Raw genomic sequence first — 22,183 nt, 5'->3', positions numbered from 1 at the left:
TCTTCCTTCCTTTCTTCCTTCCTTCCTTCCTTCCTTTCTTTCTTTCTTTCTTTCTTTCTTTCTTTCTTTCTTTCTTTCTTTCTTTCTTTCTTTCTTTCTTTCTTTCTTTCTTTCTTTCTTTCTTTCTTTCTTTCTTTCTTTCTTTCTTTCTTTCTCTCTCTCTCTCTCTCTCTCTCTCTCTCTCTTTCTTTCTTTCTTTCTTTCTTTCTTTCTTTCTTTCTTTCTGTTAGATTTCTCAGGTTCTGAGATGGGACATTTGAGGTCCCTACCCATAAATTTTTGTTGTGTATTTCTTCCTGTAATTCATGCAACTTCTCCTATTGCATGCCATATTACTTGTTGCATTTGTTTAATATTGATATTGCTTTATCGTCTCTCATACATTTTAAAAAGATGTGGTTTTCTTCATTATCCTATTTAATTAGGTCTTTTTGCTTTTATTTTGTCTTGGTACTGTATTGATGTTGCCCTAAAGTCCATGGGGAACCTTGGTGCCTGCTACCACAGAGGGGCTGACACTCCTGGAGAGAAGAGTGGTCTGGCAGCTTACCTGGTGATGAGATGGAGTCCTATTGGTGGTGACTAGCATATTCTGAGACTTCATGGGAATAATTCTGCATTTCTTGGGGGTATATTGAAGCATGTGAAGGACACCCCTCTATGTGACAGGGCAGTATGTGGTAGTCTGGGCTTTGAAGGATGCCTGCCAGCCCTAGGACTACACCAAAACATTTAATGGTTCATTGAACTTGAGTCTCCCAGTTTTCTGGGCTATGACACAACATGTGGGAGGGGTTCTGGTGTTGACAGAACTCCATCACACTGGAGTTCATTGTCTCCTGTTGGTTTGCTGAGATAGGGCTTGCTGCTGACTTATTGGAAAACTTCCTCTCCTGAACTGGGCCCTCCAATACTTTATCCAAGTGAAATGGAACCTTCCTGCAGATCTTTGAAGTTTCCTGAGTTGACAAATTGCTTACAATTTGTTCTTGGAGGTACAATGGTTCCACTACTCTAAGACCTGTCTTGTGGTTCTATTTTATGGTTGCCCATAGGTGAAACATGGAAAAGTTAAAATGATTCACTGCTAAATTAGCCATCTTGGCTTCTAGAAATATAAGGTATTCAGAGTACTCTAAAAGTCTTAATGCCATTTTGAGCTAAAGCTCAAATTCAGATCATACATTTTCACCATTACCTTCTTATTTCAGAGAGATGGAAAATTTGATTAGGTAGAGGAGCCAAAAAGTCTCTGTGTGCATGCTTATGCATGTATGTATGTAAAAATATATGTGTGTGTTTGTATTGTCAGTATGTGTATATAGGGCGCAGAGATAGGCATTAATGTCATTTTTGCTTATGCTGATATTTTGAAGGCTTGCTACTGTTAGTTTTCCTGGATGTGAGGTCTTCTGTCACAGCCACACAAATACATTCGTACACACAACAAACATATTATGGGGCCTACTTTTTCATAGGGTCCACCTCACACACTAAATATTAATATATCACAGGGGGCCACTAGGTATGTAAAAGAGATATTTTTTCACTGTGGATGAAATCTAGTTTTTTATGGATAATTGAGGATATATCTAAGATTTATTTTCTTTGCCTTATTTTTGTATTGCACATAGTAAGCAATTAATAAATGCTTATTGGTTTCTATAAGATTTATGTTTCATATCTATTTTATGACCTTGGTAAATTAATTGTTAATGCTTCTGAAACTCAAATCATAGTCCTTGTCTATCTCATCTAAACTAGTTAATTTTTTTGCACCTCAGATAATCATTGCACACTGAACTTTTCCAACTTTCTTTCATAGTCCATTAGTGAATGAATGAATCATATGGACAAGGTGGTAAAAAGCCAACTTTCCTTAAAACTCATGAATAGTAGACTAAAAGCATCATTATTTAAGAGGAGAAAATACTGTTGTAAACATTTTAAATTTCATATTCTCCTAAGCATGAAAAATTTCAAAAAGTTCAAAAATTATTTTCTTAAATTAACAAGCACTTTTTGAGCATTTACTGTGCCTAAAATTGTGTTGTAGGAACTATGGGTAATAGAAACTATAAGTCATAATTATCTATTTTCTCACTCTCTCCCTTGTCAATATGAGTTGAGGATATGATATAGTCCTATAAGGATTTCCAAATTTACAATAATTTTAGAATTAAACTGAGGTTCATAATATATAAGGGACATTCTCAAAGTCACAAAGTTGGTAAGTGTGTAATTTTATACATCTCAAGCCTATCACCTTGCCCTTCTGTCTTTCTAAGAAAACAGGAACAAGACCAGGAAATGTCACAAGATTTTTTTGTTTAGGGTTTCCAAGGACTAGTCTGAAAGGATGAGGTGGAGTCTTGTTGTTGCCTAAATTATTGTTATTATTTTAACAATAGGAACAGCATAGCAGCTAACATTTTTATAGTACCTATATTATGTTCGAGGCATTTTGGTACATGCTTTACAAATATTATCTTGTTTGATCTACATTGTAACTCTAGGAGGTGATGGTATTATTTCTCCCATTTTACCATTGAGAAAACTTAAGTTGATATAGGTTAAGTGATGTGCAAAATCACAATAGTGTCTAAGGCTAAATCAAAACTCAGATAGTCTTGAATCTAGCCTCAGTACTCTCTCTACTACATCACTTCACTGTTTTCATTCTCTTCTCTCTGGTAAATACAAAATATATGCATACATACAATACATAATATGCTTCTTTGAGGAAGACAAAAGAAAAACCTTTTTTGTTATTCTTGTTTCCTCCTCCTTTTCATTCCACCAAAACTCATGCCTCTTTTTTAAATATGTCGATGCACCCATGGAATTCATTGAAAAATTAACTATGCCATGAGTCTTTTAAGACCTTTTAAGACCTTTTAAGTCCTTTCTTTTACTCAAATTTACCCAGATAAAACAAGTGGTTTCGGATAAGACAATCCTATCCAATTGTAAAAATATTGAAGTTAGTTGATTCTAATGAAAATATCAATCAAAGACTCTAAGATGAATAAGGCCTTGTGTTGGAAAGTTAAGAAAACAAAGGACACATATAAAGAAGTTATTTTTCTCATAGGACTTCTATTCTACCAGAAGAATAGAATATGATCACAGATAAACAAATAGAAGATAATCTGAGGAAGGAAAGAACATTAACAACTTGGGAGGTGGAGATGGAATTGGAGAAGATAGAACTTAAACTGGGCTTTGAATAAAACTAGCAACTGGAGAATTAGATGTAAGGAAGACACCATCTATGAATGAAACATTTAAAAATCTTTGGGCAGAAGAATTATAGGGGAATTAGGAAAAGAATTTAAAAGTCAAAAATTTTAAATAACCATTTAAAAATTAACATACAATTGGAAAATATTTAATGAAAAAAATAAAAATAATTTTTAAAATATGACCATAGCCCACTTCTAAAAAGAACTGGCTAACTATAAGGTCAAAACTAAGAAAAAATGACAGGACAGAGCAATGGGGATACAATGCAGGAACAGATCATTAGTAACATGACTAGTCTCCCTTGCTCTTCAAATAACCTGGCTAAATGTAGCCTTCCCATGTTACTGGGGAAACTGGACTTGCTTGTAGTAAAAGTTACCAAATCTCTACTATGTAAGTGACAATTGAATGGAGTAGCAAAAATAAAACATTGAGAATATTCAAAAGTGAAAGAGGGAGGGAGGCAGGAGGAGTGAGAAGAGAAAAAGGAAGAAACACACATACACACAGAGGCAGAAAAATGGGAGAGAAGCAAAGAGAGAAAGAGATAGAGAAAGAGAGAGACAGAAATACTGACAAAGACAGAAACAAAAAGAGGCAGATAAAAACAGAAACAGAGAGACAAAGACAGAAAAATATAGAGAAACATAGAGGGACAGAATAAAAAAGCACAGAAAGAAATAGAGAGACCAATTTGAGAAAGAGCTAAATTTCATCTGAGTAGATAGGCAGATGAAAGAAAATAGACTTATAAAGTTAATCACAGTCACTCACTTTTCAAGACATATGGGTATATTATTTTATGATGTACAGTCATACTGTGCCCAGTCTGTGCTATTCAGTAATATTACCACTTCATTTAAGGAGTGGTCACTTCTCTATCTAAGGAATTCTTGAAGGTCTTGGTCAATTGCTGAATGTCACATCCAATAGCTGGCTTGTCAAATGAGTTGAATATTGTCATCAGTCATCTTTCTACAGAACCTGGGTGGCAGATGGCTCATTATGCTCTTTACCCTATTTCTGCCCAAGTTCAGAAGCATCAGGCAAATGAGACAGCATAAGAATAATCAATAAAAAAGATAACAAATGAAAGAAATTTCTCAAAATGTGTCGCTCGAGTGCTGACTACATTATATATAAGGGCATCATCAATATTCAATATAAGAAAACCTGGTTTAACAAACCAATCAGTGCAAATTAATTGTCTACTGTGTGATTTATTGATTAACACATTTTCTAGAAATAAAACTCCTTTTAATAAAGTGAACCTGAGCATGAAAATACTTGGGGAGATCTTTATCTCTTCACTGGGTCAGTGACAGTGGTAGCTGATAAAGAGGCAGCAATGGACATTAATTGAGATAATGTAGATTTAGTGATAGATTTAGATAATGAGATAATAGTAGATTTCTGAAACGTGAACCAGAGCATGGGCCTAAATGAAGGGAACACTTCACTTCCCAAGCTTGAAAAGTTTTAAGAGTGGTAGATATGTCCTCAGAACAATCCTCATCCTTGATATCAATACTAAGGAACAGAGAGGATGAAAATGAAAAGGGAGTGGCTCTCTCTTCTTTCTTCTATCAATATACAAAGAACATAGGTAGGGAAAGGCAGTATATAAAAAGATAAGTCTTTATTCATGGAGCTTTTTAAAAAGTATATAATAAACTTAATACTAAAGTTCCAAAACTATCTTCTTTATCTTTTTGAATGTCCTTCTTATCCCTTTTGTATATTTTTAAAATTTTTATTGATATCCTCTTCTTTTTTTTCCTCTTCTGTCATTGTTATCATGCCTCCCACTTTCTTAAAAAACTCTCCTCACACCTTCTCAAATAAAATAAACAAAAATAAATAAAAATAAAATAAAAGATTAAGTTAAAATAATGTAAGTTAAAATTTTTAAAAATAGAATGTAGTAAGTACAGTAAAACAAAACAAACCTCATTCAAGTGTTGTAGCACTGGGCCTGGATTCAGGAAAATCTGAATTCAAAATCAGTCACAGACACATAATTAGCTCTGTGACCTTGGACAAGTCACTTAGCTCTGTCTCAATTTCCTGGTTGTAAAAATAAATGTAATAATAGCATCTCCTTCTCAGAGATCTTTTGAGTATCAAATAAGACAATATTTGTAAATCATTTAGTACAACACCTGGCACATACAAGATGCTTTAAAATGCCTGTTTCTTATTTTGCTTTTGTCCTTTCTTCCTCACTACTGCTGCAGAACAAGAGAGATGCAATGTAGGGTGTATAAAGGTGAGTAAAATGAAATAAGACTGAAAATGGAGATTAGAACCATATTGTGGACATTGGTATTTTATCTTAGAGACAATTGAAAACTGATTGAAGGTTTTTGAACATGAGGGGGCCATGGGCATCAGTGTTCAGAAGAAAAATATTAAATTTAAAGTTAAAGCAACTGGCTGTGCCAGTTATTATTTGTGGGACTTAGGCAAATCATATAACCTTTCTTGGATTCATTTTCCTCAACTGTAAATCAAAGGTTGGATTAGAAATCTGTAAGGATCTTTCTAGCTCTAAATCTATAAAAATAGATTTGTCTTAGGAACACTATTCTGTGAGCTATGTGGAGGATAGATTGTGTGTGTGGGGAGGCATAGATTGACTCATAGTCACTAATTAAATGACTTCTTTAACAGTCTAGGCTATTAGTAATGATGGACTGACCTAATGAGGGAGCAAGGTGAATGAAAAAGGGGTTAGGTGTAAGAGATATTGTGAAGGTTAAATGAATAACACTTAAAATGACTGCAGCTGGGCTTGAGGAAAAGAAAATTAAAAGATGGCACTAAGATTTTGAACCTGAGTGTTTGGAAGATTACAAAAATGGAACATTTAAAAGAAAAGAAGTACATGTAGAAGGCAGAGCAACAGAACTCTGCTTTATATAAGGAAAAGCATACTAAAATACAGCTGCCCCAAAATAAAATAGGCTGTACCCAGAAGTAGTGAGTTCCCTATCATTGGAAGTATAGGATGAGTACTGGTCAGGAGTGTGGTGGAGAGGATTCTTATTAGAAGCATTTGAGTTAAAAAGGTCACTTCCAGTGTTGAAATTCTATAATGTTCTAATTTCAACTTTATTTTTCATTTTTTGGGTTACAGTCTCTTCAATATCTTTAAAATGACTGGATTGGATAAAGGAATCAGCAAAGTATATTTCAGTTATAAAAATATTTTATTCTATTTATAAAACAGCCAATTTAATACACATTGTGCACTCCATTTCTTCTGAGGCTCTTTCCTCTACTTATTTTGAAGAAGCAGGTGCTGTCTATATGACTTTGATTACAAAGTCATTCTGATTCTCCTGCACACAGAAGGGAATAGCTTAGTGAACGCATACTTTTACCAGGAGAGTTTTCATGGGAAGAAGGAAAAAAAATTCTCTCAATCCCTCCCTACTTCTTTAGATAGAATCATTCCCGGAAAATTCAGAATGTTACATTATTTTGAAAGTGAAGGACTGATTTACTATAAATGACATAATATGAACAGACTAAATATAACAAACATTTCTTTGTAATTTTAAGTATTTTAAAGGTCTTTCATTATGAAAATCTTGATGGGTAGGTAGAACAAATATCATTTCCAATTTACAGATTAGGAGGCTAAGGCTCAAGGTTGTTAACTGATCATCATAATCATCATAATAGCTAAACTTTAAATTCAAGTTTTCAGACCCTAAATATTCTTTAAACTACATTACACTGGTGTAGTCATAATTCCAGGAGATTACATAATGTTAGCATTAAATGCTCTGGGAAGTCATTCATTCTACCCCACCCCAATTTTACAGATAAGCAAACTCAGGCCGAGAAAGATGAAATGACCTAGGATCACATGGCAAGTTAGAGGCAATAGGAACTTGAATTATGGCACTTCTAATTTCCCTAGTCAATTTCCTAGTCAATCAGTATTAGTACATTGGACAGCAACCACATCAGTTTAAAACATATGACTGACCATTTCTCAGGAATGGAGAGGAATGGTCTGTAAATAACATGGTCCCCATCATATGGAACATACTGACAAAGATAGAAGGGAATCAACCAATGGTCAGATATGTGATAAATTACAATGATTCCTTCAATGAAGGCTCATTATGCTTCTTTAAAAGAGAGAATTTCAGAATAAATAGAAATAGAGTTGGATGAAGAGAAATTTTATAGAAATACTTTTACATAGTACTTTTGTGTAAAGTGTTTTATGATACTAAAAGAGCATTTTTAACAAGTAAAATGCAGGAGAAAGCAGACATGGACTAGTCATAAATATCTGGTCAAGGAAATTTTGAATTTATGAACTCCATTGAAAAAGAGATTTACAGAAATGATTGTACCATTTGATATAGTTGGTCACCAGATGTACTTCATACATCTCAGAAATCTAATTTCTACAAATTTCATAAAACTTTTAAAAATGTATATTAACTAAGTAAAATGAGTTTTCAAAGTTGTATTGCATATCCTACTGTTCAGGCACCAGTACATTCTTAAGACAAGTAAGTGGAAGCTTTTAGATATAGTGGAAAAGGAAACAACAGGCTGTAGAGACCATTGTGCAACTTAGGACAACTTTGATTAAAACCATTGATAGAACCTAATGAGGGATGAAAGGTGTGTGTGTGTGTGCGTGTATAATACTTATAGTACCTGCTATCTTAAATGACCTTGAAGGTCCATTCCACATCTAAAGTTCTATGATTTTATAAATGATTCCCAGGTAGTAAAGCTCAACCAGGAAGAGTGAAAATCATCAAAGTCAAAGTTATATTTTAAAATTATTATTCTTATCATGAAATGGAAATGGGTAGAAGAAAGAAAAGGCTAGAATTAATAGTGTCAGTTGGTCCAAAAGTGAAACAATAATAACTTGTAATATATCTTTGGAATGTGAATTAAGAGAAAGGGATAAATAGAAATGAATCAGGGTTTAATTGCATATTGCATTTATGGGATGGACAACAAAGAATATAGCCAGTGCCTAGAAACTAACTACCTAGAAACACCAAGGAAAGATGCAAGTATAAGGCAATGATCTTAATCTCACTCAAGCAAGCAATCTGACAGATTTCTAGCAGTAGACAAAGGTGATTGTCTCAGCAGGTAGCTGGAAAACACTCTTAGGATTCGGAATTAATCAATGCAGATTAATACAGATAGATTGGTGGGTATTGGAAGCAAGGATCTAATATTTGTGACTATATATTAGGAGTAAAATTCAGTTTGGAGGAAGATTAAGAATAACATGTACACAGTCCCAGTCCCAAAGAAATAATCACACTTGGGTAATAAGTAAGGCCTTAGGCATAAGGAGACAAGGCTAAAAACAGTTTGAAAATAGGTTCACAATACAAACTTGCTCACAAGGAATAAGACTGTTCAAAGACATGGCCTGATCCTGCAAGAGGCCATCTTTCATTCCTTACCATTTTTATAACATTCTTTTAAAAATCACTCTTATGGCCCTAATTATTTATATACATATACATACATACATATATATATATATTATAATATCCTGTTTTATATTGTAGTCATTTGTGCATATGTCATATACCTGCTAATAGATTGTAAGCTTCTCAAAGGGAAGGAATTTGCTTTATACATCATTATTTTACTCACAGAACCTAGAACTCTGCCTTGCATAGATATAAAATGAAGGAGAGTAGAACTTAAAAGATAAAGTGTAAAGAAAGGAAGTAAAAAAGGGAAGAAGAAAGGAAAGAAGGAAAGACTATATATAGTCTCAAAATCTTTCTTTTTTCTTTCTTTTTTTAATTATTATTTTATGATTTTTGTTTTTTTTAATTTTAAAATTATTTTAAGATATATTATTATGTGTATATATATGTAGATATATACATATATATCATACATATCACACTACACATAAATGGACATCTTTCTTATCCCTCATGTCTCTTAAATTAAATTCTGCTCCATAACTTGCCTTGCTATTGCTTAACCTTTTTTCATCCAAGGATCTCTTCCTTGTCTTCTCTCCACACACCCTTTACTTTCCCATCCACCTGTCACTCCCCCTCTTATTTCACTCACCCTCCCCTTATTTCTTTACAGATTCTGAATGGTACTATATCCTTCATATATGTGTAGTATATATATATATATATATATATATATATATATATATATATATATATATATATGTGTGTGTGTGTGTGTGTGTGTGTGTGTGTGTGTGTATAATGTTGCTATCTCTGCACCTCATTTGAATAACTTGATTATTATTTTTACCTTGATTCTGCTAATCTTTCTTTTGAACTACCCTATTATTGAAGTGAACATTTTTTTTTTTTGCTGAGGCACTTGGGGTTAAGTGACTTGTCCAGGATCACACAGTGTTAAGTGTCTGAGGTCAGATTTGAACTCAGGTACTTCTGACTTCAGGGATGATGATCTATCCACTTCACCCCCTAGCTGCACTCACTGAAGTGAATCTTAAACATATAGCATATATTTCCCCATGTCAAAAAACTTCAATAATTTGTCCATGTTTAAACAGTTTATCAATGTTAAGTTCCTTAAAATTGAACTTTCATATGGATTCTTATATGCTAAAATTTCCATCTAAATTTAATTTAAATTTTAAATTTAATTTTATTTATTATTAATTAATTATAATTTCACCAGTCTGTGTTCAACCTGAGGCAAATTTGTTCTACTTAAAAATTAATGATATAATTAGTTATATTAATTTAATTAAATTTGGGTTTGGTTGATAGAAATTTCTGAAAATCTGCAAGTCCATTAAATATCCATCTTATTCTCATTCAAAATTATAATTTTGCTGGAGATGATATTTTTGAATGCAGGCTTAGTTCTTTTGATTGTTGATAAATATGATTCCAGAACTTGAGGTCTTTTATTGTAGCTGCTAAGACTTTTAAAATTCTAATTGTAGCTCCAGTGTATTTGAACTGTCTTTTTCCTTGTTTCTTGCAAATTTTTCCTTTTGATCTGGGGGGTTTCAAAATTTGGCAATAATATTCCTGTGTGTTTTCTACAAAGAATGTCTTTCAGGTAGTAATTGGTGATTTTTTTCTATATCTACTTTTGCTTCATGTTCTATCAGTCCAGGATAATTTTCTTGGATTTTTCCTGCATCCTTGTGTCAAAGTTCTCTTTTTGATTACAACTTTCTGGCAGTCCAATTATTCTTATGTTTCTTCTTCTTGATCCATTTTCCAAATCTGTTATTTTCTTTTTGGATGTTTCACATTTTGTTTTATTTTCTCATTCTTTATAATCTGTTTTATTATTTCTTGGTCCTGCATAGCTTCACTGTCTTCTTCTTGCCCAATTCTAAATTTCAAAGAATTATTTTTGTCATTGAGTCTCTGCACCTCCTTTTCTACTTGGTTAACTTTTTTGTTTGTTTTAAGCTTGTTTTTCTTGGATGGTTATTAATTTATTTTGTTTTTCCTCAATTGTCTCTCATTTGATTTTAAAATTTTGTTGAGTTTTTCTATAAATTGACTCTGGGCAGGGAGTCATTTTATATTACATTTGGGGGTAGAATCTTTATTTAGTCAAATGTCATCATCTGAAGATGAACCTTGGTCTTCCTTGTTCCTATATGTTTCAATGGTGTGTTCTTTCTTCTTCTTCTTCTTCTTCTTCTTCTTCTTCTTCTTCTTCTTCTTCTTCTTCTTCTTCTTCTTCTTCTTCTTCTTCTTCTTCTTCTTCTTCTTCTTCTTCTTCTTCTTCTTCTTCTTCTTCTTCTTCTTCTTCTTTTTCTTCTTTTTTTTTTTTTTTTTTTTTTTTTTTTTTTTTTACCAATTTTAGGGTTTTTTTTTAATAAAAGGTATTAGTTTACGCACCTTTAGTTGTGGGATGGGGGATGATGCCTCAAGCTTCCTCTCAGCTCTCCACTCTGACCAGGAACTCCAAATCAAGAATTCTACTTTTCTGCAAGTACCCACAGCCAGCAATGGCCCTGCTCCACTATCTCTGCACTCACTAGGTGCTAATCCCTACAGAGAAGACCAGGTCTCTGCAGCACAACTGGGCCTGATGTTCCCAATAAGCCAAGATTCACTCAATCTTCCTAGACTCAGACCCTGACTCCACAAACAATCCAGGAGATAAAAGACTCTATGGTTCCTGCTGATGCTCCAGTCACACCCAGATAGCTGAAGGTATTCCAATATAATATTCTCTGGAGCTATCCCAGAGGTGATTGTGCTTCAAATAGGTTACTCCCCAGTCTGGGTCTTTCTTCAGATTTTCTCTGGTTGTACTAGGAGGAACAGGGTTCTGCCCCAAATCTTGGTTTTTCACTAGTCTATTTTTGCCCTGAGACAAATTTGTTCTATTTGTGGGGGAAATCCAGAGAGCTTGAAATTTACCAACCTGCTCCATTTCCCCAGATTCCTCTCCTCAAATTTTTCTTGCATCATTCTCTAAAGTTTTATTTAAATAATAGAAGTGATTTAAAATATAGGTTCTTAGAACTATGTATCAGAGGATGAGCTTTGGTTATTGGTAGATGAATTAACACAAACAAGTCACTTCACCTCTCCTGGCCTGTAGTTCTTTATGTGCAAAATAGATAAGAGAAGTGATATTGACAACAATAAGAATAATGATGATGATGATGATTCTGCTGCTGCTGCTGATGATGATGATAAATACTTGTGCTATGTATAGCACAACTTTATTGAAAACTTAGGAGGCTATAAAATGAGAGCCATATGAGTTGTAGCATTTTTAAAATAACATTTTAGTAAAAAAAAAGTAACAAAGTACAAAAGCATAATGTATCATTTTTCTCTAAAAGGAAGACATATTTAAGGAAAAATTAGTTCCACCTAAAAGAACCTGGTCATGACAGAACTAAGCTTTCAGTTCTAAAATGTTTAGTATAATAATCTTCTACTTTCTACCCTTCTGGATTTTATGGCATGGACAGAAGGCAAGAAGAGTTCTAGAAGAAAATGATACTGAACCTTAAATACAGTTTATCATCAATATTTGCATGTTTGGGGAGCAGAGCTAAGATGGCAGAGAGTACATAGATCTTTATCTGAGGTCTTCCTGGCTTCCCTCAGATCAAAAAACCAGATCAAAGCTCTAAATGGAGTTTTGAGTGACAGAACTTACAAATATTTGGAGTATGACAAATTTTCAGCAGAAAATATTTTGGAAGAACTTCAATAAAGGTCTATCAGGCAGGGTAATCCAGGGTGGAGAGGCCTCCAAGTGTCAGGGGAATATATTGGGAAGTTCTGAGCCAAAATATAGCAGCATTGACTACTCTGTACTGCTTCAGAAGCCAGTGGATCAGCAGACTAGCTGTGAGACCTCCAACACAACTACAGAAGGCAAATAGTAAGCCCCTGAACCCCAGCATAATGTGGGATTTGGCCACCTCCACCCATCATGAGAAGGAAGCCAACAGCACTACCCTCAGGGCAGTATGAAGTCACTGTTACTTATAGAGAAAACTTGGGACAAGAACAGATTTCAACCTTTAAAACTAAGCAAAAAAACTTCAATCATAAATAGCTGTTATAGAGACAGGGAAGAATATATCCTGAGAACACTAAAGGCAAAACATTTCCATATGAAGGCTCAAATGGTGATGTAAGTTGATCTCCAACTCAAAAAGACTCTTGGAAGAACTCAAAAAGGATCTTAAAAGAGACTTGGAAGAAAAATGGGGAAAAAAATGAGAATTTTATAGGAAACTTTGGAAAAGAAAATACAGAAGAAAACTCCTTAAAAATAGATTTGGTGAAATGGAAAAAAATACAATGAACAAAACTTATTTAAAAGTTTAATTGGCCAAAAGCAAAAGGAGGCAAAAAAGAAAACAGAAGAAAATATTTCACTAAAAATTAGAATTGAAAAAATGGAAGTGAATAAGTAAAAAAAATTTTAAAAATTAAAAAAATAAATAAAAGAGAATATAAAATGCCTCATCTGAAAAACAACTGAGTTGGAAAATTTATTCAGGAGAGACAATCTTAGCATTATTGGACTACATGAAAACCATGATGAAAATAAGAGCTGTGATAACATATTTCAAAAAATCATCAAGGAAAACTGTCCTGATGTCCTAGAACCTAGCATTGAAAAAATTAACTGATCACCTCCTGAAAGAGCCCCCAAAATGAAAACTCCAACGAATATTGCAGCTAAATTTCAGAATTATCCAATCAAGAAGAAAATACTGCAAGCAGCCAGAAAGAAACAATTCAAATATCAGGAAGCCACAATCAGGATTACCCAGGACCCCAGCAGCTTCTACTTTAAATGATCTAAGGACCTGGAATATAATATCCTGGAGGGAAAAAAGAGTTTGGACTGCAATCAAGAATCAACCATCAAGCAATGTTAAGCATTATCTTTTAATGTGAAAAGATGGACATTCAATGCAATAGGAAAATTTCATTCATTTTTGATAAAAAATACCAAAGCTGATCAGAGTATTTGATCTTCAAATACAGAATTCAAGAAAAGTACAAAAAGGTGAAAAGAGATAGGAAAAAACCCTATGTATTTTAAAGGTTAAAATTCTTATATTCCTATATAGGAAGATGACATTTAATTCTTGAGAACTGTATTTTTATTAGGGGTTTACACAGAGAACGTACGTATAATTTGACTTTATTGTAATGATATAAAAATGAACTAGGGGTGTAAAAGGGATTGTGCTACACTTGTCAGATTGGTTAGAATGACAGGGAAAGGTAATGTTGGAGGGAATGTGGGAAAACAGGGACACTGACACATTGTTGGTGGAATTATGAATACATCCAGCCATTCTGGAGAGCAATTTGGAACTATGCTCAAAAAGTTATCAAACTGTGCATCCCCTTTGACCCAGCAGTGTTGCTACTGGGTTTGTATCCCAAAGAGATCTTAAAGAAGGGAAAGGGACCTGTATGTGCAAGAATGTTTGTGGCAGCCCTCTTTGTGGTGGCCAGAAATGGAAACTATGTGGATGCCCATCAATTGGAGATTGACTGAATAAATTGTGCTATATGAATATTATGGAATACTATTGTTCTGTAATAAATGACCAACAGGATGATTTCAGAAATTCCTGGAAAGACTTACATGAACTGATGCTGAGTGAAATGAGCAGGACCAGGAAATCATTGTATACTTCAACAACAATACTATATGATGATCAATTCTGATGGATGTGGCCATGTTCAACAATGAGATGAACCAAATCAGTTCCAATAGAGTAGTAATGAACGGAACCAGCTATACCCAGCAAAAGAATTCTAGGAGATGATCATGAACCACTACATAGAATTCCTAATCCCTGCATTTTGGATTTCCTTCACAGGCTAATTGTACACTATTTCAAAGTCCGATTCTTTTTGTATAGCAAAACAACTGTTTGAACATGTGTGTATATGTATATGTATACATATATATGTATATTGTATTTAAATTATACTCTAACATATTTAACATGTATTGGTCAACCTGCCATCTGGGGGAGGGGGGAAGGAGGGGAAAAATTAGAACAAAAGGTTTGGCAATTGTCAATGTTGTAAAATTACCCATGCATATATCTGGTAAATAAAAACTATTAAAATTTTTTTAAAAAGAGATTATGCTGGAAGAAGAGAAAAGGGGAGGAAAAATGAGGTAAATTATATGAAATGAAGAGACAAAAAGGCCTATTCAAATTGGGGGGGGGAAAGAAGAGATATGAACATTGTGTGAACATTAATCTCATAGTATTTGGTTCAAAGAGAGAATATCAGACATATTTAGTTTGGTAGAAATACTTGTCTCACCCTATATGGATGTAGGAGGGTAACAGGGAAAAAAGGGGGGGGAGACTAATAGAAGGGGAGAATAGAAGTAGAAAGGAAAAAGTATAAGTAAGAGGGAGGGGCAGTAAAAGGGGAGAGCTGTTTGATTGAGGTGATGGGCAGAAGCAAAAGACTGAGGAGGAGGGAAAGGGAAAAAGGAAAGAGAAAAGTATGACAGAAAAAATAAGAAGGTAGGAAATACAGAGTTAGCAATTTTAACTGTGAATGTAAATGGGATGAAGGCTCTCATAACACAGAAGTAGATAGCAGACTCGATTAAAAGCCAGAATTCTATAATATGTTGTTTGAAATAAACAAATTTAAAGCAGAGGGAAATATACAGAGTAAAGGTAAAATAATGGAGCAGAATCTATTACGTTTCAACTGAAGTAAAAAACAAAAACAACAACAACAACAACAAAAACAGGGGTAGTAATCCTGATCTCAGCTCAAGCAAAAGCAAAAATTAATATAATTAAATGGATAAGGAAGAAAACTACATGTTGTTGAAGGATACCATAGATAATGAAGCAATATCAACCCTAAACACATAGGCACCAAATGGTATATCATTCAAATTTCTAGAGGACAAGTTGAGAGCTATAAGAAGAACTAGACAGGAAAACTATATTAGTGAGGCATCTCAACTTGCTCTATCAGAATTGGATAAATTGAATCACAAAATAAATAAGAAAGAAGTTAAGGAGGTAAATAGAATTTTAGAAAAGCCAACTATAGACCTTTGGAGAAAATTCAATGGGTACACAGAAGAAAATACTCTTTCCTCAATGGTACATGGAACCTACACAAAAAAATGATGATGTATTAAAGCATAAAAACTTCTAAATCAAATGCAGAAAGGCAGAAATAGAAAAGTCATCTTTTTCATATCATGATGCAATAAAAATTACACATAATAATTACATGGAAAAAGAAATCAAAAATTAATTGTAAACTAAATAATCTAATCCTAAAGAATGAGTGGATGAAACAACAAATCATAGACATAATTGATCATTTTATCCAAGAAAATGACAATAATGAGACAATATACGAAAATTTATGAAATGCAGCTCAAGCAGCTCTTAGGGGAACTTTTGTTTTTCTCTTTTATACATACATACATGTATATATATATATATATATATATATATATATATATATATATATATATATATATATATGTTTTGTTTTGTTTTGTTTTTTATATATAGCTTTTTATCAACAGGCCATATACATGGGTAATTTTTCAACATTGTCCCTTGCAATCACTTCTATTCCAACTTTTCCCTTCCTTCCCTCCACCCTCTCCCCTAGATGGCAAGCAGTCTCATACATGTTAAACATATTAAAGTATATCTTAAATACAATATATGTGTACATATTTGTATAATTCTCTTGTTGCACAAGAAAAATTGGATTCAGAAAGGTTAAAAATAACCTGGGAAGAAAAACAAAAATGCAAGCATTCCACATTCATTTCCCAGTGTTCTTTCTCTGGGTGTAGCTGGATCCGTTCATCATCGATCAAATGGAACTGAATTGGATCTTTTCATTGCCAAAGATATCCACTTCCATCAGAATTGATCCTCATACAGTATCATTGTTGAAGTGTATAATGATCTACTGGTTCTGCTCATTTCACTCAGCATCAGTTCATGTAAGTCTTTCCAAGCCTCTCTGTATTCATCCTGCTGTATTCATCATTTCTTACAGAACAATAATATTCCATAAGATTCATATACCACAATTTACCCAGCCATCCTCCAATTAATGGGCATCCATTCAATTTCCAGTTTCTAGCCACTACCAAAAATGGCTGCTGTTAAGATTCTTATAAGGTACTAAGACAGTGGAATTGATAGAGAAAATAGTTAACTAATTTAGTATGGTTCAGTATGATTGACCTCATCCTATAAAGAGATGTTGTGGACTAGAACTTGAAAGAAGGTATTAAGTGGAATTGAGGAGACACTTTTAAAATCTAATTTAGCATTACTTTAATCCTACAACAAATAATGGTTTCCTAGTGATGTATTGATTGGAGTATACTCATTGTACAGCATATAAGCAATAAGCTCTCAGGACCAGACCCACAAACCCACTCTTGGAGGCGGAGACAGATTCATTCCATTTTCCACCTTTGTGCTGGCTGAAGGCTTTGGATTCTGAGGGAGCTAGAGGCAAAAGCTGGAAGAGACAAAGGACTATTGGCAAGAACTCTCGGAATCAAGGAGAGAGAAAGGCCTCTACCAAAGCTAATGGGGCTATTTTGAAGGAGACAATAAAGGATCTGGACTTTAACTCCTGGCTGCTTTTGAGGTGATTATTACACAGAACTGAAATGAAGGCTGCCTCCAGAAGCCCCCCAAGAAACCTGTTCCCAGAGAACATTATACATTAGAGAAGAACATTACAGGGTGCCACAAACATTTTTGCACATACGGGTCCCTTTCCCTTCTTTAATATTTCTTTGGGATATTAGCCCAGTAATAGCACTGCTAGATCAAAGGGTATGCACAGTTTGATAACTTTTTGAGCATAGTTCCAAATTGCTCTCCAGAATGGTTGGATCCATCCACAACTCCACCAACAATGCATCAGTGTCCCAGTTTTCCCACATCCCCTCCAACATTCATCATTATTTGTTCCTGTCATCTTAGCCAATCTGACAGGTGTGTAGTGGTATCTCAGAGTTGTCTTAATTTGCATTTCTCTGATCAACTAGTTTATTTCTTCACCAAATACCAATGGTTTTGGTGACTGCTGCTTTGTAATATAGTTTTAGATCAGGTACAGTTAGGCCACCTTCATTGGATTTTTTTATTAGTTCCCTTGAAATTCTTGACCTTTTGTTCTTCCATATGAATTTTGTTGTTATTTTTTCTAGATCATTAAAATAATTTCCTGGGAGTCTGATTGGTATAGCACTAAATAAATAGATTAGTATAGGGAATATTGTCATCTTTATTATATTTGCTCAACCAATCCAAGAGCACTTAATATCTTTCCAATTGTTTAGATCTGACTTTATTTATGTGGAAAGTGTTTTGTAGTTTTGCTCATATAATTTCTGATTTGCCTTTGGCAGATAGATTCTCAAATATTTTATACTACTGACAGTTATTTTCTTTTCTATTTTTTATTATTATAGCTTTTTATTTACAAGATATATGCATGGGTAATTTTACATCATTGACAATTGCCAAGCCCTTTGTTCCAATTTTTCCCCTCCTTCCTTCCCACTCCCTCCCCCAGATGGCAGGTTGACCAATACATGTTACATATATTAAAGTATAAATTATATACAATATATGTATACATGTCCAAACAATTATTTTGCTGTACAAAAAGAATCAGACTTTGAAATAGTGTACAATTAGCCTGTGAAAGAAATAAAAAGTTCAGGCAGAAAAAAACAGGGGGATTGGAAATTCTATGTAGTGGTTCATAGTCATCTCCCAGAGTTCTTTCACTGAGTGTAACTGGTTCAGTTCATTACTGGTCTATTCGAAGTGATTTGGTTCATCTCATTGTTGAAGAGGGCCAAGTCCATCAGAATTGATCATCATATAGTATTGTTGTTGAAGAATATAATGATCACCTGGTTCTGCTCAATTCACTCAGTATCAGTTCATGTAAGTCTCTCCAGGTCTTTCTGAAATCATCCTGTTGGTTATTTCTTACAGAACAATAATATTCCATAGCATTCATACACTACAATTTATTCAGCTGTTCTCCAATTAATGGGTATCCATTCAGTTTCCAGTTTCTGGCCACTACAAAGAGGGCTGCCACAAACATGCACATACATGTCCCTTTCCCTTCTTTAAGATTTCTTTGGGATATAAGCCCAGAAGTAACACTGCTGAGTCAAAGGGTATGCACAATTTGGTTCCAAATTGCTCTCCAGAATGGCTGGATATATTCACAATTCCACCAACAATGTATCAGTGTCCCTATTTTTCCACACCCCCTCCAACTTTGAGCATTATCTTTCCCTGTTATTCTAGCCAATCTGAGAGGTATGTAGTGGTATCTCAGAGTTGTCCTAATTTGCATTTATCTGATTAATAATGACTTGGACCATCTTTTCATATGGCTAGAAATAGTTTCAATTTCTTCATCTGAGAATTGTCTGTTTATATCCTTTGACCATTTATCAATTGGAGAATGGCTTGATTTCTTATGTCCAGGTTCTAAACATGTCTTTGCTATGGATTTCATTAGGGGTTAGGATTTCATAAGCCAAATTATCTAGTAATATTTTAACATAAGATTATGTAGCCCCATAAAGGGTGCAGCCTTTGTTCAAATCCTTAATTTTATCCAAATTAAAAGGAGTATAACTTCTCTTTTTTTTGACCTGAAGAGCCAATCTCTTCAATGACTGGATATGCATTTATAAAATCACTTTTATCTTGTCCTTCTCTCTTAGCTTTAACCAATGTTTTCTAATCTTGTCATAGGCTGCTTAACAGGTGATTCTGTTTGTGTTTCTGCCTCTTCCCTCCTCCTTCTTCCTCCACCCCTGAAGGGATAATTGAGGGAGGAGATGGAAAATGCTCCTGTTGCTCAGAATTGTACTTAACTCTATTGTTATCTGATTCATCCTAATTTAGTTGACACCTCCCCCTTTTGCTCCTTTTTTTTTTTCTTATTCTATAACTTATATAATTTCCTAAAGCCAGTTTAATTGTATATTTGAAGTGTGTCTTTGGAAATTGAGTTAGGTCCATTTTTGTTGTAGTATTGACAGAATTCCTCTCCTACTAATTTATATTCCTCTAGATCCAATTCTTTTTCCAGAGAAAAACAAGGACATATGACCTGCATAGTTTTTAAAAGTTCAGTGATCTCCTCCAAAATTATAATCAATCCTTGGCTTTTCATGACCTTCAAAATGCTCTCTAAACATTTTCCTTGAACAGAAACAGAAGGCTCTTTTCTAAAAAATTGTCCCATTTCATTGAAATTCTATTTTAGCTTTTTAACAAAGTTTCCTTATTTCTGGGTCAGAGAGACTTTTCCACTGAAATCTTGATTGGAGGCTTTTTCACTGGAATCAGGATCCTGTCTGTCCCTGTTTGGGCGCCAAAATGTAAAGTCTAGGATAACTCCCTGAAGGGTTCAGAATCAGCCAGAGTCAGGAAAAGCAAGTCCTGGCCCCACATTGGGCGCCAAAATGTAAAGTTCTGTTGTCTCTAAATTGCGAGCGTTCTCTAGGAGGAGATCTCTTGGGGAGCTTTTGGAGCCAGCCTTAGTTTTAGTTTTAGTTTTAGTATCAGTAATCACCAAAATGCAGCCAGGAGTTAAAGTCCAGATCCTATATTGTGTCCTTCAAAGTCTTGAATATTTTCCTATCAGAATGTCTTCAGCAAGCTTCAGTCTCTAGCTCCCTCTGAATCCAAAGCCCCCAGCCAGCATAAAAGTAGATGTAGGAATGAATCAGACTCTGCCTTAATTGTGGGTTTCCCAGAATTCAATCCTAGATGTGAATCTTCTGGAAGTCCATGAGAAGGTTTTTCCTTTAAACTTGTGAAACCACGGGAAGTCTTCTCCTTGACCCAATCCAGACTGACTTCTTCCAGACTCAATGTTGGCTCCTTATATCCTCCCAGAGAATGGGTTTGTGATTACTCCATGGGTTTATGGGAACTACTAACATAACTGACAAGCTAATTCTTTTAAAGGTGTTAACTCCTTTAAAGGTATAAACTCCATTCAGAAGTCTAAAGGTGTAAACTCCTTTTAAAGATGTGAACTAAAGGTGTGAACTCTGAGCTAGAGAATTGTTAAGTACCAACTTACCACCTAGTAATAATCCTAACAGTTATGGGAGCAACCTGCTAGTGGATGCTAAGGAACTAATTCTGACCAGCAGAATAGATCCCTTCATGTGAGAGGATGATAATGATATAAGGAGACTGAGAGGCAGTTTCATTCTCTGACCTCTTTCCTCTTCCCTCTTGCCTTCAACTTATTTCATTTCCAAACCACAAACAACATCTGCTTCAGTAAAGATTGATATGCAGTTCCTTCAGGGGTGTTATGATTCACAGCTGTGGGGACTTTTGAAGAATTGACCTGTCCCTTCACAACTGGTCATGGTCCTTAACATTTGGTAGTCTATTAGCCAAAACAAAATCAGGAACTATATTACACAACTACAAAATGCTTTACGCACAAATATAGTCAGATCTAAACAATTGGAAAAATATCAAATGCTCATGGGTAGGTCAAGCTAATATAATTTTAAAATGGCAATTCTACTTAAATTAATCTATTTATTCAGTGCCATACCAATCAAACTTCCAAGAAATTACTTTACAGAGCTAGAAAAATAACAAAGTTCATCTGGAAGAACAAAAAGTCAAGAATTTCCAGGAATTGATGAAAATGCAAATGAAGCTGGTCTAGCTATACCAGAACTAAGACTATATTATAAAGCAGCAGACATTAAAACCATTTGGCACTGGCTAAAAAATAGTGTAGTTGATCAGAGGAAGAGATTAGGTTCACAGGACAAAATAATCGATGACTATAGTAATTTAGTGTTTGATAAACTCAAAGACCCCAGCTTCTAGGATAAGATCTCAATATTTGACAAAAATAGCTGGGAAAATTGAAAATTAGATGGCAGAAATTAAGCATTGACTAACATCTAATACTCTATACCAAGATTAGAAGGGAAGCAGAAAAGTGGGAGGAAATTTTACATCCAAGAGTTCTGACAAAGGCCTCATTTCTAAAATTTATAGAGAATCGAGTCAGATATATAAGAACATATGCTATTCTCCAATTGACAAATAGTCAAAAGATATAAACAGATAATTTTCAGGTAAAGAAATTAAAACCATTTATAGTCATATAAAAATGCTCTGAATAGCTGTTGATCAGAGAAATGCAAATTAAGACAACTGAGGTACCACTACACAACTCTCAGATTGTCTAAAATGACAAGAAAGAATAGTGATAAATATTGAAGGCAATGTGGGAAAACTAATACATTGCTGGTTGAGTTATGAACTGATCCAATCATTCTGGAGAGCAGTGCCCAAAGAGCTATCAAAATATGAATATCTTTTGGTCCACCT

Source organism: Sminthopsis crassicaudata, chromosome 2 (assembly GCF_048593235.1).
Source record: "Sminthopsis crassicaudata isolate SCR6 chromosome 2, ASM4859323v1, whole genome shotgun sequence".
Taxonomy (NCBI): domain Eukaryota; kingdom Metazoa; phylum Chordata; class Mammalia; order Dasyuromorphia; family Dasyuridae; genus Sminthopsis; species Sminthopsis crassicaudata.
Note: the sequence above shows the minus strand (reverse complement) of the source record.